At 37.1% G+C, this 18,105-nt stretch overlaps 1 non-coding gene across 1 annotated transcript; it reads right to left on the bottom strand.

Annotated features, from left to right (window-relative positions):
- Positions 1 to 16,180: 16,180 nt before the first annotated feature.
- Positions 16,181 to 16,309, bottom strand: LOC122490701. The gene has a single exon (XR_006299234.1). It is a non-coding gene; the product is annotated as a small nucleolar RNA SNORA70 (small nucleolar RNA).
- Between the last annotated feature and the right edge of the window lie 1,796 nt (positions 16,310 to 18,105).

Genomic DNA, 18,105 nt, shown 5'->3' with positions numbered 1-18,105 from the left:
CTTCGAAAAAAAGTGATCTCATCCTCAAGGAGGTTTCAATTTACTGATTGCCTTGAGAGGGACTCTGTAGTTGTGGCTACATGGTTCATGGGTGTTGTTGATCTGTGCATTCATGTTGGGCTCAGCACTCAGGAGATCTAGAATGTCTTAATGCTCTGTTCTCAACCCCTTGAAATCCTTAGTAATTTTGCCTTTGAATTTACTTGTTGTAACTGAAGTCTAATGGGACAATTCTGTCTTATTTCTTTAAACTGGTTACAAAAATAACTTCTGCACCTTTTTTACTTGTTTTCAGTGGGCAAGAATATCTAAATTACTAATGTGCCATTATCTGCCATCAAAGCCCTGCTGGATAGATATTTGAGCTCAGATTTGGTTTCAGTAGGACTTAGATATTTATTTGTTCTAAGTTTATTGTTTTGAACCAATTTTATAGTATGTATTTTATTTGTTTTAAAATCCATTGTCATATGGGGTGCCTGGGTGGCTCAGTAGGTTAAGTGTCTGACTCTTGATTTCGGCTCAGGTCATGATCTCACAATTCGTGAGTTCGAGCCTTGCGTTAGGTTCTACGCTGAGAATGTGGAGCCTGCTTGAGATTCTCTCTTGCTCTCTCTCTGTCCCTACCCTGCTTGCATTCTCTCTCTCTCAGAATAAAAAAATAAACTTTAAAATAAAATTCATTGTCATAAAGGGAGTCATGATGTGCTCTTTTAATTTTTTTAAGCTTTATCTACAGTTCTTTTTCTTTTCCAGTCCTGACATAATTTATTTGAGAACTCCCTTTTGTCTTTAAGAATCCTGTTGAAAACAAATTTTTAATCATTTAATCACCCTTTGCAAATAATCAGCTTTTAACTTTGGGAGCTTTTCCTTTTATTTCTATCTTAATTTCTGCTCCTGTCCTTACAATTTCCATTCTTTTATGTCTTTGCATCTCTGCCACTATTCTGGTTCTATATTCTTGAGTTAAATAAATAAATAAATTTCAATCTTGTTTTTTTGCTTTTTTTTTTTTAACATATGCAATGAGGGCAATATATTTTCTTCTCATCACATCAGCTATAGGCCAAAAGTTTTCATATATATTATTGTCACTCTTGTTTCATTCTAAATGTTTTATTATTCACATTACTATTTATTTTTAGACCCACAAATTATTTACAAATAAATACATTAACATTTCTAAATGAATAGAATTTTGAGTCTAACTTTTTGCTCATGTTTAACTTTATTTTACAATAGAAAATATAGTGAAAAGGTACATATGTGAGATGAGACTGATTTTTTTGAGATTTGCTTTGAGGACTAGTATGTAATCCAATTTTATAACTCATCAATATTTCTTGTGAGTCTCCTTTTATTGCCGATTGTTTTTATTTTTGTCACCTAGTGACTGATGGGATTAGAAGCTGAGTGTTAATTTTTATTAATTCCAGTCTATTTCTGGTTTATCTTTACACATAGGATATAGGTCCCCTGACTCTACAAGTCCCAAGCTTCTTTCGCAGAACTTGAGCACCAACTACTGACCCTATCTCTTTAAGTTTGCCAAAATCTCTAGTCAGTTTTTCAACCTCTCAGTAACCTCTTCTGGAACCAGTAAATAATACTAGAATCAAATCATGAATGTTCAAGTACTCATGATGCCTTGAAACCTTTTAAAATCTCAAAGGATAAAATGTGTTTGCACCCAAATATTAAAGTTGCATTATTTCGTTATTTAGTTATATACAAACACTGGAAAATTCTGTATGTGCAGGGATAGAATCGAGATATTGAGATTTATTTAAAAGTGCCTATTTTTAATCCTCACAAATGGACCAGTTCTTTGTTTGCTATATTACTTGGGGTAAAAAAGAAAACTTCAATAGTTGAGCGTCTCTAGATGTTTAAATAAGGCTTGTAGAATAGTTTTAAAAATATATGTCACCTCAAGAGAAGGTGGAAAATCTTACCAATAAGTATGAAATGCTTGTGCATATATACATATATATTACTAATATTAGTTCTAATATATGTTCCAATATAGTTAAAATACACAGTTCTAATGACGATTCTGTAGAAAGACTCCTCCTCTAAGTAAGTCCCCACGATGTTGTCCTTAAAGGTGTCTCTCTTTATTAGAGTTAAGTACAGGAGGGCGCAAGGTAGAGGGAGCCAACCCTGTAGCAACTCAAGAAGGTCTAAGGACAATGATAACAGTGTGAAATGCCTGCCTGGGGAGCCTGATATCCAAGAAGAAAAAAACAATGAAAACATTATCTCAGATATTACCATAATCCTCAGATATTACCATAACCCACTGTACCACCTGATTCAATTAAATTGTACCTGAGAGGAATAGAACAAAAAAAAATTGATTATCATGTGAACACCACAATCTTATTTACCTTAGAATTAACCAAAAAATTCTATATAGACTACAATTATTTCTCAGCAATTACTTTCTCGTATTCTTTTCCTCCTGTTTATTTACTGTAGGAAAGTAGTAATTTCAAGACTTGGGTTTGGAATTTGGGCTGGAGAAGGGAGTGGGAGACGGATCAGTCTTCTCTATTTTGGTTTTAAGTATGTAGGTTTCCTGATGTAGCAATCATGTACTTTCCTTATAGTCTAGTTAACTTCATAGATGTCTAGGTTTGGGGAATCAAGACTCAACTAAAGACAAATTGTGGTTTGTTTTCCTTTCATTTATAATGTGTTTTCTTGAGGTGAGTTGGGTGTGAATATTTTCACTTCACTTAAAAAAGAAACTGTTAACTGAATTAAATACTTTTTTCCTTAGTTATTACATTCCTCCAAGGTAGGAAAACCTTCTAGAGAAACCAAATTATTTTCAAAAGAGTGCTTGTGGGGGGACCTGGCTTGCTCAGTTGGTAAAGCATGTGATTCTTGATCTCAAGGTTGTGACTGCAAGCCCCACACTGGGCATAGAACTTGGTTAAAAAAAGAGGGGTGGTGGTGGTGCTTGTGGTTATTTTAAGTTTGGTATTAAGCTGTGAGGGCATGATTCATGCTTTTACACTGTTGGGAAGTTGGGTGCTTTTTCCATGGATGTGGAAAATACCTAATGGTCTAATTCTTATTGTTTGGATATTTTCCTGTATTTCATGCAGCCTATTTCCTGAACTAATTGGCATTATGTATCACAGTTTACCTCATGGTATAGTTCCCTTCCTATGGCTCTCTGAGAGGGCTTCTGTCACATTAGTTACACGTGTACTGGCGTCTCTAAGAGTGAATTATTTTTTCTGTCTTTCAGTGTTCTCTTTACATATGTTATTTCAGGATTTATTCCCCCAATCCTAGCCTAAGGTATGATTTATTTAATTAAAAGCTTTATTCCTATGGACTTATCAATGAAAGCACTACTTATTGGGATCTAGCATAATCGGCCTGATAATCTATACCTGGTGTCAAACATAACTTTCATTGAATTGAATTGCTGTAAGAATAAAACTTTCTGCAGGTTACATAAAAAGTCGCTTTCTCCACAGAATAGATGTGGAGTAGATATGTGAACAGAGGTATCAGCAGGTGAAGAGCTAGTTGAACAATCATCATAGAACCAGAGTTTCTTACAGGATGCAATCTTTAATGCTCTCGAGTCTGATTAACCTTCCTTCATGATTCTTCTAGGTATATAGCCATTTATACCTGATGTATCTGCCATGAGAATTTTTCTATTTTACTTTAAGAAATGAGAATAATTATGGCAACTGACATAACTGAGTGCCTTCTGTGTGTTAGGCAGTAAACTAAGCATTTTACATGGTATAGACTCATTTGAACCATTTAACCCCCTTTTCCCCTCCAAAAGCCCCTCAAAAACTGGTACTTTTTTGACACTCATTTTTTAAAAAAATATTTATTTTTGGGAGAGCACAGGCAGGGGAGGGGCAGAAAGAGGGGGACAGAAGATGGGAAGTTGGCTCTGTGCTGTCAGGCTGACAGCAGCAAGCCTGATGTGGAGCTGAACTCACAAACTGGGAGATCATGACCTGAGCTGAAGTTGGACGCTCAACCAAATAGCCACCCAGGTGCCCCTTGACTCTCATTTTAAAAATGTTTTTCTTGGGACTCACAGAGGCTAGGTCACTTAAACCCGGGTGTGTCTGATTCCCAGACAGTACTGTTAGGTTTGATACCCTCCGACCAGCTCTATCCATGTCGGGTACCCACAATCTTTATATCCTGCTCCCTCTCTTCTCTGCCTTTCCTAATACAAACTATCTACATCTATCCAGAAGGGTTCACTTTGACAGTAAACATCAATTTAAGTCAAAGTGTCTTGTCTTTGGAGAACTCATACTTTTGGTCTTAACCCTAACTGAAATAATAGATCTTGTGGAATACATTTTTGGAATTGATGAGAAGATATTTTAGGAACAGGAACCTTGCTTGATGCCTCTGAAATCATACCCCACGGATGTCCATCTCCTTTGTCTATGACTAAGACTGACCTTTAATAAAGACTATTGGTTTCTTTGCTTTCCACTCCTGGGGCCATGAGTGCCATCTCAGTTGAAAAAAGAAAATAAAAGAACTCAGGCCACATATGACGCAGGAGTGAGTCATAGGAAGAAAATGATAATGTATCTATCCCCAGATGACAATTATATTTAGGATAATCTACTTTTCATCAAAATACAGGGTGCAGACAGAGTTATTTTTTATTGCTTTTTCAAATACTTCATAATGTACTTCAGAAATTTTTTATGATAGCTTTTTAACAAAATTTTAAGAGAAATAGCCATGTCAGATAAAATTGTATTTTAAAATGTGATTTAGCATCATGTAATTGGTTTCCATACTGATAACTCTTTTTCACATATGTACACATAAGAACTATGTGTCAATTTAGGAGAAATAATGTCTATTTTTCATTTTTTCTGGAGTTTTCGTTTTATACTAAGTCTATCTCATATTTTTAAGTGCTTTCCCAGTTTTTCTTAAAATTCATTCAAAATGTGTTTAGTATAATCTTTTGCTGCAAGACACTATTGATTTAATAACTTACAGGGCAAAAGACTACTAGGTGGAAATAATTGAAGATGCTGAAATATTGAGCATATTATTAAAAGTGACAGATTAATTCAGGCAGATTGAATAATGCAAGCATGAATGAGATCTGTGCATATTATTATGAGATAATACATCTTTGAATAATTCAGACCTTAGTTATCATTAAAGTTGAAAGAAAAATAAAATTATGTTAACATCCTAGAATACTCTTAATTAGCCTGATTTTCTCTTATGATTATAATGTAATAACAAAAATACATTATTAAATACTTTCATTTATTATTTTTAAGTGTTCATTAAGATCACATCATTAATCACAAAAGTCAGAATTGGAAAGTAATAAATAAGTAGATAGACCAAATATTATCCACAAGCATTATTTAAACAGATGGAGTCTAGTAATCTAATAATCTACCAAATTGTGTTATTTTTTTTCTTCCTGAATTTTGAGTATACATTTATTTTTAAAGCATATGTTTCTAGTTGTTAGAAGTGACCACATATTTCTGTTTTGAAATGTTCTTCTAATATTAAAATTAGTTTAAAAGATAAAGACCATAAAAAGCTTTAAATATAATAATAAGCACTAGAGTGTCCGGTTAGATGGTTACAGGGAAGATTATTAACTTGATACAAATTGACCTTTACAAAATATTTGGCTTCAAAATACAGAGGGCTGGGGAAAAAGTAGGCAGAATACAGGTTGGGAGAATGCAGCCCCAGTGATGTCACACATCAATCATTCATTTATTCGGGAGTTTATTTTATACAAGTTGCCCGATTCTATTAGGCACAGGGGAGTCATCTATGAAGAAGGCAGATAGAGGCCTTCCTCTTATGGCACCTACAGCACCAAGTCGGTGGGGGAAACAGAGAATTAAACAAGAATAATCAAGTGTGATGTATTTTATAGATCATTATCCCCACCATACCTGACCATGAGTAGAAATATCAAGGAAGCTGCTATAGACTGAATTTTTGTGTCTTCTAAAATTCATATATTGGAATCTAAACCCCAGTGTGATGATATTTGGAGATGGAGCGTTTGTGAGGTGGTTTGTTTGGTCAGGAGGGCACAGTCCTTGTGAATGAAATTAGTGCCCTTATAAAAGAGGCCCCAGGGAGCTCCCTAGGCCCTTCTGCCATGTGAGAAGAGGCGTCTGTAAACCAGGGAGTGGGCTCTCACCAGACTCCAAATCTGCCAGCTCCTCGATCTTGGGACTTTCAACCTCCAGAACTGTACAAAATAAACTTCTGTTGTTCACAAGCCACCCGGTCTATGGTATTTTTGTTACTAAGTATTTTGTTACTAAGATAGAGACATAACCTAGTGTAGGGGAGAGTCTAGAAAGGCCTTCCCTTCATCTGAGATTGAAGAGCGTATAGGAGTTTGGTAGATGGAAAAGAAAGAGGAAATGTTGTCTAGACAGAATATGTTCAAAGGTCAGAGGAAAGAAAGAACACAATGGTAAGAGGAACTAAGAGTGGTAGGTAAGGCTGGGCACTCATTCTCCATTTCCGGGGTGGGAGGTGGGGGTTTCTGGTTTCTGCATATGGGATGCATTCAAATGCCAATGGTAACCTTTTACAGAAGGGTTTAAACAGGAAAATGGTGAGGTTAGATTTGCTCTTTTGGTAGATTTGTACTGACTGCTTTATGTAGAGTAGATTAGATTTTTTTATTGTAAAAATGAGAATAAAAAGAAGCCAAAGAATAGGCAAAAAAAAAAAAAAAAAACCAATTTTTTTTCTCTTCTAAGAGGAAAAGATGCCAGGAACGTACGTCTCTAGGATGATCGGAAATTGGATCTACTTGAAATGTTAGCATTGGCTTCAGAAAAACAACTATATGCTGTGTGTAACCAGTCACCATATACTAAACTTAAAGCTTTTTGATACCCAATGCAATATGAGTACAAAGAAAACTAGAGTTGAATTAATCAGTGATTATTAACAGTTGGTTATTTATTCCTTTAACAAATATTTATTTAATGTCTTCTCTGTACCTAGCATTGTTCTGGGCATGGGATGCACAGTGAACAAAATGGATGTGGTATCTGCCCTCATGGAATTTGTAGACTATACATTCTGAATCAAGAGGTTTATAATTTAAAAATGTTAAACTCAGCCATATAACTTTGTTTATTGCAATGGCCTGCCCAACTTGCCATTCTTCACAGTTCTAAAACTTTTGGCCACTGAGCCTATTTAACCTCCAACCCCATGTCTGCATTCCCTTCTTCCCACAGAGTTAATCATGCCATGTGTTACAGGAGGGACCCTCGTGCTGGGCATTGAGGACCCCTGGGTCAGTAACTCTATCTTGCTGTGGCTCTTGCTCTGTCCTTGGTACCGTGAGTCCTGTTGAAGGGATTTCCTGGTTTGTACTTGAAGAATCAGACCCCCAACCTTCCCAGTGCCTTGGTTTTCTGTCAGTGGTCAGTTGTCCACCACTTAGATAGACACTATGGTTGATAACCACGTGGTAATGATATTGATGATGGTGGTAGCTGGGGGAGCAATTATATACTGCAAGCTTATCCTTATCAGCTGCTATTACCTTTACTCGTACCACTTGGCTCGTATCACTTACATTTTTAACGTTCTGTCCTTGAACACATCTCTTAATTTTGGTTCTGCCTCCCAGGCTTATGGATTGACATGTCCATTCTGGAGTAACAGTACCATAGGCTCAAGTTATTGTCCAGTGTTAAATGATAATGAGTTACTATTTCTTCTAACGGAAACTTTGTTGGTTTGCTCTCTCTGCCCCTCCCCCACTCTTGCTCTGTCTCTCTGTCTCAAAAATAAAATGAACATTAAAAAATAAATAAATAAAACAAAAAAATAAATAAAATTAAGCCTAAATAGCTAGCACCAATTCAGTATCAATGCGCCTAGTTTAAATATTTATAAATTCATTAGTTGATTAATTCACTAAGTACTTATTAGACAATAACTGTGTGACAAGCTCTGGCTGGGCTGTGATCAGGAGATGCTAGTCCTTCTGGTGAGGACTAATATCCAACGTTTCATCTCATGGCCAGACAAACCATGTACCATTGGCTTGCAGGCTTATAAATGGCTTGTGGAGGTGATTTATACCAATCACTAAATGTTTCTAAACAGATAATATAGCGCATTATATACTTGCAAATACTTTCAAAAATTATTAAGCCCCCAAAGTTGCTACTTTGGGCTTCTGTATTTTTGCCATGTCCGTGTCCAAAGTACTGTGTCCCCTCTCTCCACACCATTGTTGTCATTTCTTTTCATCACTTAAAACATAATAATTTTTTTTAATGTTTATTTACTTTTGACAGAGACAGAGACAAAGCATGAGCACAGGAGGGGCAGAGAGAGAGGGAGACACAGAATCCAAAACAGGCTCCAGGCTCTGAGCTGTCAGCACAGAGCCCGACGCGAGGCTCAAACCCACGAACCACGAGATCATGACCCGAGCCGAAGTCGGACGCTCAACCGACTGAGCCACCCAGGTGCCCCTAAAACATAATAATTTAAGGGGTTCCTGGGTGGCTCAGTGGGTTAAGCATCTGACTCTTGATTTCCACTCATGTCATGATCTCACATTTCATGGGATCGAGCCCCATATCAGGCTCTGTGCTGAGTGTAGGGCCTGTTGAGGATTTTCTCTCTCTCTCTGCCCCTCCCCCACTCACACATGCACTCTCTCAAAATAAGTAATCATTAAAAATGTAGTAATTAAAAATGTACTTATAACAAATCGATCAACGGATGCATTCTTTACCACCAACTCTCTATATAGTGCTAATAGGCTTGAGAGATGCTTGGGATCCCCCTTCTACACATTCCAGGCCAAAAGCCATCCTGTGTTGTATGTTTTGGGAGAGAAAAAGTTCAAGACATGGTGTTTTGATTTTTAGGAATTTATAGATAAATTTGAGGGATATGAATAATATGAATAGTATGTATGAAATAACAAATAGTACACATGTACCTAGATGCTGAATTTTAAACTATTCTGAGATTCTAAGAAGAGGAAAACTAGCAGGGACTTGATCTGGGTAGAGGATGTTGGGTTACTAGAAGTGAGAAGGATGCACATCAGGGAAGAAATGAAACATGGTCTGGAATTTGAGGGATGGGAACTGTGATGGGAAGGAGACATTTTCTGGGCAAGAGGGGGAAGCGTGTATAAGAGAGCAGGGGAGAAAGAAGGAGTAAGAAGTATGTTCATAGGAATGACCACCTCAGGGTGCAGCACACTACTGGAGAATATGTATTGTGAGTTTATTGGAAAATTAAATTTGGATACTTTAAGGCCCAAGTATGAAAGACTCTGGAAACCAAGTAAATAAATGGTTTAGCTAGACACAGAGGGCGTGAGACGGATTAATGTTGATGGCTGTGTTCAAACAAGGTGGATCATGCAATGGTAGTTCAAATAAATACAACCAGGAAGATTGCATTTGGGAGCCATTCTCTTTTCTCATTTGAATGTGCTCAGAAATCCTGTGTACACACACACACACACACACACACACACACACACACATACACACACAGCCTCCATGTAAACAAAGAAAAAGAGCAAAGATGTCATTAAATAATAATCATGTATTAAGATGCATCAGTGATAGTCATTGGGAAGATTTCTCTCTCTGCCTTATATACTTTTTACCCATAAGTCTTCAGATTCTGGTCGCTTAAAAAGCGTTACACAGTAAAGACTGATAAAAATATAAAAGGCAGGACAGATACTCATTTTCAACAAAAAAATGGGACAAATGAAATACCATTCTCAGAAAACCTTTCACTCTTTTCTATGCAATCTATTTAGTATCAGAAAGAATGTGGCTACTATCAGAGGTCTTGTTACTACATGATGATATTCTTTCCACATGCAGAGCAAATAACTTTCTAACCATATTCATGAACAGAGACTTTAATCTCTTTTGGATTCTTTAAGAGACTGTGCTCCAAAGGTGATGTGGAGTCTAGCTTGCCACAAGCATCTCTAGAATGTCAAATGCCGTTGATTGGATTTGTGCAGCCCAGATGACAGACACCATTCAACAAATTGAACATAATATTGTTGAAGCTCATGACAAAGAAGGAAGGACAAAAGGGGATTAATTGTCAATTAGGATCTGAAGAAAACATTTGTTTATGGTTACTCACATTTTTAAAGGTTACTTAGTTATATTCTAAAAGTCTGGAAATATTAAGCGTTCCTTATTTCTTTTAAAAAATGAGGACAATAGGAAATATGACTATAAGGAATACAACTTTAATTTAATATTTTGACATGAAAGTATACTGTAGTAATAAATTCTAATTTTTACTAGAAAAAGATGAAGGAAACAAATTGCTATTAGATAGCAGTCTACCCCTTTTGTGTATTAAATGACAATTCGTATGCATTCAACACTGGTCAGAACATTATTCATATAATGGCTAGTTTTACAGGCTTCTAAATTTTAAAGCAAGATATAAAACTTGAATAGGATTCGGGGGAGAACAGACATCTGCATTGTTAGAATATTAATGCATAAATCCCAAGAGAGGAGACTAAAGAAACTAAAATTACTTAATCTGGGAAAAAATTTTTCAGATATGTGATATTTTCTCTAAGAACAGAGTAAGAAAAAAAAAGCAATAACTAAAAAGATTTTGAAATAGGTATTGGGAAAAAACAAAAACAAAAAAACCTTCCTGGGGCGCCTGGGTGGCCCAACTGGTTGAGTGCCTGACTCTTGGTTCTGGCTGGGATCATGATACCCCAGGTTATGAGTTGGAGCCCCGTGTCAGGCTCTGTGCTGATATGATAGTGCAGAGCCTGCTTGGGATTCCCTCTCCCTCTCTCTCTGCCCTTCCCCCTGCTTGTGCACGTGCACGCTCTCTCTCTCTCTCTCTTTCAGAATAAATAAATAAATAAATAAATAAATAAATAAATAAACTTAAAAAAATTGTTTTAAAAAAACTTCCTTACAATTAGTGCAACTGGACAGTTAAAATGTTATCTTTTTTTGAAGATATTTTATTTTATTTTTTTCTCAAAAAATTTTTTTTTTCAACGTTTATTTGTTTTTGGGACAGAGAGAGACAGAGCATGAAAGGGGGAGGGGCAGAGAGACAGGGAGACACAGAATCGGAAACAGGCTCCAGGCTCTGAGCCATCAGCCCAGAGCCCGACGCGGGGCTCGAACTCACGGACCGCGAGATCGTGACCTGGCTGAAGCCGGACGCTTAACCGACTGCGCCACCCAGGCGCCCCTTGAAGATATTTTAAAGTAAGATGGAATCATGTTCATTCATTCATCCATTCAACAAGTATTTATTGAAAAGCAACTAATGTACAAGATAGACAAGATCCTTGATCTCTTAGATCTTACATTATAGCAGGGGAAATAGTAAATAAAGTAATATGCGAAGAATTTCAGATCTTGGGAAGTATCGTGAAGAGAACAAAACAAAGCAATGGAAAGAAAGTGGCCACATTGGGAGTTTGTACTACAGACTGGCAAGTTAGGGATGACTCTTCTGAGGTGGCAACATTGGCACTGGGACTTGGTGACAGGGAAACAGACGTGCAAAATCTAGAAGAAAAACGTGTAGGCAGGGTGAATGGCAAATGCAAAGGCCCTGAGGTGGGCTTAAACACAGGAGACTCTTGGGAGGCAGAAGGCCTGCGTGTGCTGAGAACAGGTGAGAAGGAGGAGGGGAGGCGAGGAAGGAAGGGTGAGGTGGTTGAGGCTGACTCTGCAACCTGTCTGCAATTCCAAGCCCAGAGGAGCGCTACAGGGCAGCTGCGGGGCAAAGAAGAGGGATAGGCAGGCTTTTCAGTTGGCTTTACCACTGTGACTTGAGAATAGCAACCCAAAGGCTGGTTTTTAAAAAAAAGTTGTTTTTCTTCCATAGAAAAGAAGTTATTCTAAATTTAGATGTAGAAGCATTTAGTTGTCCCCAACTAAATTCAGTATCCTAAAAACAATATCTTAGTCTATTAAAGAAATGTTGTGTCTGAAAAGACTACAGGAATCTGGCTATCTTGTGAGCCTAGTTAGATATCCTTTCTAAATACCATTCCCAGACAGTGTTTTCCATCTATTTCCCATTGCTTTAAGATAAGAGAGAATATGATTTGGGTGTTGAATTTTCCCTTGTGAGTAATACTAAACATTACATTGAGTAAAACTACTGTATTTTATTTTCAGTGTAAATCTGTTTTCTAACATCAGGTATTGAATCTGTACTTCTTTTGTAGGAAAGTATGGATACGAAATAATCATTTAATATTTAGTAAGGTAGGGAAAGAAGAAGGGGGTTACCAAATATTAGTGCTTACAATCTCTTTTGCACATTGTCTACAGCTTCACATAAAATACCAAGAAAGAGGGGCGCCTGGGTGGCGCAGTCGGTTAAGCGTCCGACTTCAGCCAGGTCACGATCTCACGGTCCGTGAGTTCGAGCCCCGCGTCAGGCTCTGGGCTGATGGCTCGGAGCCTGGAGCCTGCTTCCGATTCTGTGTCTCCCTCTCTCTCTGCCCCTCCCCCGTTCATGCTCTGTCTCTCTCTGTCCCAAAATAAATAAACATTGAAAAAAAAAAATTTAAAAAAAAAAATTAAAAAAAAAAAAAAAAAATACCAAGAAAGAGTGACTCTCCTGAGGTCATGGGGGGGGTACATGGACTGGAACCCTGGAATCATGAATTCCCGGATATCTTCTAGATTTTCTGGAGCCAGTTAAACCTAGTGCCTGAATAAAGACTTTCTACATGATCCCTAATAACTTTGGCTTTAGTTTCATAAGCCCCTTACTATCAAAATGAGGTTGTTGTTGTTGTTGTGCTTTAGTCCAACCTTCACCTCTGTTTACCTAAATGGCATTTATTTCCAGGCCTCCTTTGGGTGCTTGAAGAGATTCAGTTAAAGGACAAAGAATGTGACCATATTCACTACCATTCTTCTGATTTATCATATTGTGAGGAGGCACAGGAAAGTCAGAGCCAATCAATAGACTCCTGATATGATCAATTATTTCTTTCTCACTATTCCTTAAGCTTTTGTCATATTTATCGTTTCCCCCTGGTACTTACAATAGTCATTTATAAATAGTAGATTTTCAGCACATTTTGTTGAGGGAATGAGTATGTATTGACATTTAGTATTCTTTATGAAATTCTTAGTTACAAAAAATAGTATAGGCTCCTATGTTCTACTAGAAGAAGGATAGTAAAATATTTATTCTACTACTTATGTTTTATATAACTTACTACCAAAAAGGACTTGAGGAAGCTTTACAACAATTCACTGAAGCAAATCAGTAAAAATATATTGGTAGCTTCTGTGTGCCTGGCTCAGCAGGATGTGATAGGGATCCCAGAATGGATGTGGTCTTCTCTGCACCCAAGGAGCCCACTGCCTTCTGGAGGCTAGCAATTAACTATAACTCATGCGATCAGTACTGCAGAGGTAATCTGAGCAAAGTGCTCTGATGCAATAAGACAAATGCAGTAAGACCAGAAAATCATTACAATTCTGATAAAACAGCAAGAGTCCTGCATTGGGTGGTGGCAGATATTTGAAAAACCTGGCCTTGGTGTGCCTAGATGGCTCAGTTGGTTGAACGTTAGACTTCAGCTCAGGTCATGATGTCACGATTCGTGGGTTCGAGCCCCACATGGAGCTTTGTGCTGACAGATCAGAGCCTGCTTTGGATCTTCTGTCACTCTCTGCCCCTCCCCTGCTTGTGCTCTCTCGCTCTCAAAAATAAACAAACATTTAAAAATTAATTAATTAATTAAAAAACCCCAAAAACCTGGGCTAATAGAACACTGGTATAAATGAGCTCTCCTCTAATAAGGGGAATCATAAGATTTTCTTGGGAGAATTATCTTATTTTTATGGCACTAAATTTATCATGCTTGTCTTTCTATGAGTGCAATGCAAAACAAAACTGGTACTACTTATGTAGTTATACCAATAAATATACAAAAATTTTTAAATAGTGTGTTTTTCTAAAATCAATACTTGACAATAGTTGATAGTACAATCATATATTGTGTTGTATCTCCATGAAGATGTTGCTGCAGGAAATAAAGACGTATAGTCAGGCTGAGAGTTTTTTTGGTCATCTGATTTGATGTAGAGTTTAACTTACAAGTTATAGACAAGTAAAGAGCATATTCCATATCCCAATTGGACAGACTACTGCTAGTCACTTTTGTCACACACAAGAGACCTTCACCTTCAGATGTGACACATACCATTGTCTTCCTGTCAATGCTCCAGAGTCATTTTTCCAACAGTGTCAGCAATTTCTTCCTCAGAGGCTGGCCGCTCAAACTCTCCACCAATCTAAAAGGCAAGTCATTAAAGGCAGAAATTAGATTTCTTGCAAGTAAGATTTTTAACAGCGCTAAACTGATAGTGCATGTCAGGGTTTAAAAGACTTGGGGACTAATCCAAGGAAAAAGATATGCCTACACAACAAAATTGGGTGGAGCTTGGACAAGGTTTCCTGAGAGGGGAAAGTGCCTCACAGTGGGAGGCTGTCCAGAGGCTCACAGAGGGGGCCACTATCTAGGAGAGAGGAGGGAAGGGAACTCCTGGAGGTGGGGTCGAGGAGGGATCAGAGAAAGGACTTCTTGCTTTCAGGTGCTATCACTCAGCAGCACCGTTTGGAGTCTCTGGGTCAGAAGGGCTACAGCATGTGGGGTCTTATCATCATGTGGCTATATCTTAATGGCCAGCAGATGCCTGGTGAAGTTTTGCAATGATATAATGTAGAAGGGTTCTAAATGACTCAAATCTGCTTTTTTGGTGCCATTTTTAAAATAATTGAATGTGGAAAAGTTTACATTTTGTGCTTTGTGAATTTGAAATAACAGGTCTCAGTCTGCAGTGAAGATATAAACAATCTAGGAGTCAATATGCCGAGGCCATCTTTGGCTCATTTATGAAGAAATGAATTTTTTTCCCTCTTCGCTCAGGGTTTGGTTCTTTGTAAAAAACAAAACATTTCATTGCTTAAGAAGTAGCAGTAAACAGAAGTTTATGAAAGTTATGGAAAATACTTTAGTTATTGTCTAAGGTTAAGAATTCGAAATGGGATAGAGGCAGATATATTCTGCAGAGCTTTTTAAGAACTAATATAGATCTCATGATTCACAAGTTGGATGAAATACAGCTTGATGCATTTTATGAGTCACTTAAACTCAATCAATTAAATTAAGTGTTTGAAGAATTTAGAGACCCACCAGATCTATTTGTGACAATGGAAATACACAACAAAGTGGTTGCTTGTCTTCTGATTTAACCTTCTCTCAAGATTCTTTACTGTCCCCCCTTACCAGAAGAGTCATTGGATAACTTAAGTGATTTGTAACTTGCTCCTGTCTGCAGTAATAACTGAACTTCCCTTTGCTGCTTTAAAATAATTTGCAGGTGTGTTTTTCTATTTATGTTCAAACAGTATTTGGTTGTATGTATTATTTAGCAACTAATCAAAATAGTTCATACAAATTTTACAAAACTTCAAGGAATAATTTTCCATAAAATTTTTGGAGTAAACATTTACTCAGTGTTGAATGGTTTTATTATGGTAATAAGCATTTATCAAGTACACATTCATATGTAAGGAAGTCTAGATCATTTCTTTTCAATGGTCTTGATTCTCATATATATATATATATATATATATATATATATATATATATATATTGCCAGGAAGTAGGATTTATTGGTAAGCATGAATAGCATGTTAATAATTTAACAAGCATGAACCTCATGCTGAGGTTCTCATCAGTTCAGAGACTGCTCTATTCATCCAAGGGGCTACGATTAGGGATGTATTTGACCCCACAGCCATCTGGGATGAGCCGCTTTTCAGCCACCATGTCTTCAAATTCATTTGCATTACATGGGCTTAGTAAAGCCCTACTTCTTGGAAATGTGGATCATCTGGTGGCCACGGAACTTGAATTTGGCCCTGTGTAGGGTGTCAATCACATGCTCCTTGTTCTGCAACTTGGTACAGATGGACATGATGCTTGGCCAATGTGGACCCTGGCCATTGTGCCCTGGGGCTTTCCAAAGGCACCCCATGTACCTGTCTGGAGCCTAGATTGGAGATATCATGAGGTCAAACATCAATGTCCACTGGAAAGGGCTGTTTCCAAGGTCCCTTAGGGCAACCAGACAATCAATAGACTGCATACACTACCAAGGAGGCTGCTGTTTGCAGCCATTGCACACCGGGCCCCCATGGGGAAAGAGCACAGTTTAATTGGCTGCAGATTGTATATTCTTAATAGCTTATCTTTAAGTTCTTGACTTAGTAGTAAATACACTACTGCTATACTTTAAAAATTCTTTTTCTGAGTTCTAACCTTATTTTTTTAATGTTATGATGAATTATTTATCTTTTTAAACTATTGAGAATTGTAATGCATCAGATAATATCATAATATTCTTTCATTTAGAAAATGCAAATTATTCCTTTTAATATATTAAAGCATTCAAATTCAAAATATAATTATAATTTAACAAAGAAAGCATATCATTTTTTTTAAAGCCACTGAGAGCCTTGTGCAGTGGTGTTCTAATTCCTCATTCAAGGCAGGTATAATCCAGTTGGGAAGAAAGATGTCTGGACTAGAAACCATCTAAAACAAATTCACTGAAATACATGTCCAAGATTTTATATACAAAAGTTTTAGAGCAGTTTTTAAGGTTAGTTAATATCTTTTATCTGTAAAATTCCAAATTGAGCCCATTTACTATGGACTGTGGGCTGCCTATAGTCATAGAAATGCCCTGTACATTTTCTGATGTTCTTCAGGAAAAATAACTTCTATTTGATATGCACATAATTCTGGAAAAATGTTGCATAATTCATTGACACTAGTGTCAGAGAAAGTAAGCCAAGAATGAAAATTTTTGCAGACACCTCTTCAATAACTCTGGGTTGATCAGCTACCGTCTGTGTTTTGGGGTCTGTTGCAATGTAACATCTCCTCTTTGAATGAAGAAATTACAGTGAAAGAAGAAGAATTTTCTATAAGATACATGAAGGAGTAATGTGTTTTTAGAAGGAAGAGGTGCAAGGCAGAAAATAACAGATGTTGACTAAAAAAGGAAAAGGAAGACACAAAATAAAACAAACACAAACAAAAAACCCAAGATATCATGGATGCAGAAATAACAAAATAGAATTTTTGGAGATATGAGTCAAATTTTCAAAAGTTTAAGTAAGAGAAAAAAACCTAATCAACATAAGTAAGTTGTAAACAGATGCAAATATATGATTCTTTTCATATATATCTAAATATAATATATAAGTAGATATATCTATGTATCTATAATCTATAGTAATTTATCTACATTTATATAACTATATATGATTTATAGAATGAAGTCTTACTAGAGAATTCTCTGTTTAATTATGAAATGTATTTGAAAAAATCTATAAAACTCTTCTGAGCATCCTTAAAGAACCCTTATATACCTGGAGAAACCCACACCATATTTTTTAAGTATTTTTTTAATTTACTTTTATTTTTTTAGTTTTATATATAGAGAGAGAGTGAGTTGGGGAGAGGGACTGAAGGAGAGAGAAAGAGAACCTTAAGCAGGCTCCATGCTCAGCACAGAGCCCGACATGGGGCTTGATCCTGTGACCCTGGGATCATGACCTGAGCTGAAATCAAGAGTTGTTTTCCTTCTTCCTACCCCTCAAGTGAGACAGGAAGGCTGGAAAGTACCAGGCTTTGGCACTTCCCCTCCCCCATGTTGGTTGGCTCTGGTCAAATAGTTTCCCCGGAGGACACGCCTTTGTTAAGGAAAACAGAATGCTCTGGGCATATTCCAAGATGGTTACTTTTCTTCTTCCCCCTGCTGGAAGTACAGGGGGTTTTCTTCCAATTTTCACAAGGAAAATCTGGTGGAGCCCCAGGAGGCAAAACTCATGAAAGGGTGGAGACCCTCTTAAGACAAGCCACCAGAGCTTTTAGCTCTCAAGGTCATCGACTCTGACCCTCCAGCAATCCCTCCACTGCGGTTTAGAGCTCCTGCTACTAGCTCGTGCAGCAGG

This window comes from Prionailurus bengalensis, chromosome B2, assembly GCF_016509475.1.
Source record: "Prionailurus bengalensis isolate Pbe53 chromosome B2, Fcat_Pben_1.1_paternal_pri, whole genome shotgun sequence".
Taxonomy (NCBI): domain Eukaryota; kingdom Metazoa; phylum Chordata; class Mammalia; order Carnivora; family Felidae; genus Prionailurus; species Prionailurus bengalensis.
The sequence above is the reverse complement of the archived record's forward strand: the minus strand, read 5'-3'. Positions and strand labels throughout refer to the sequence as shown.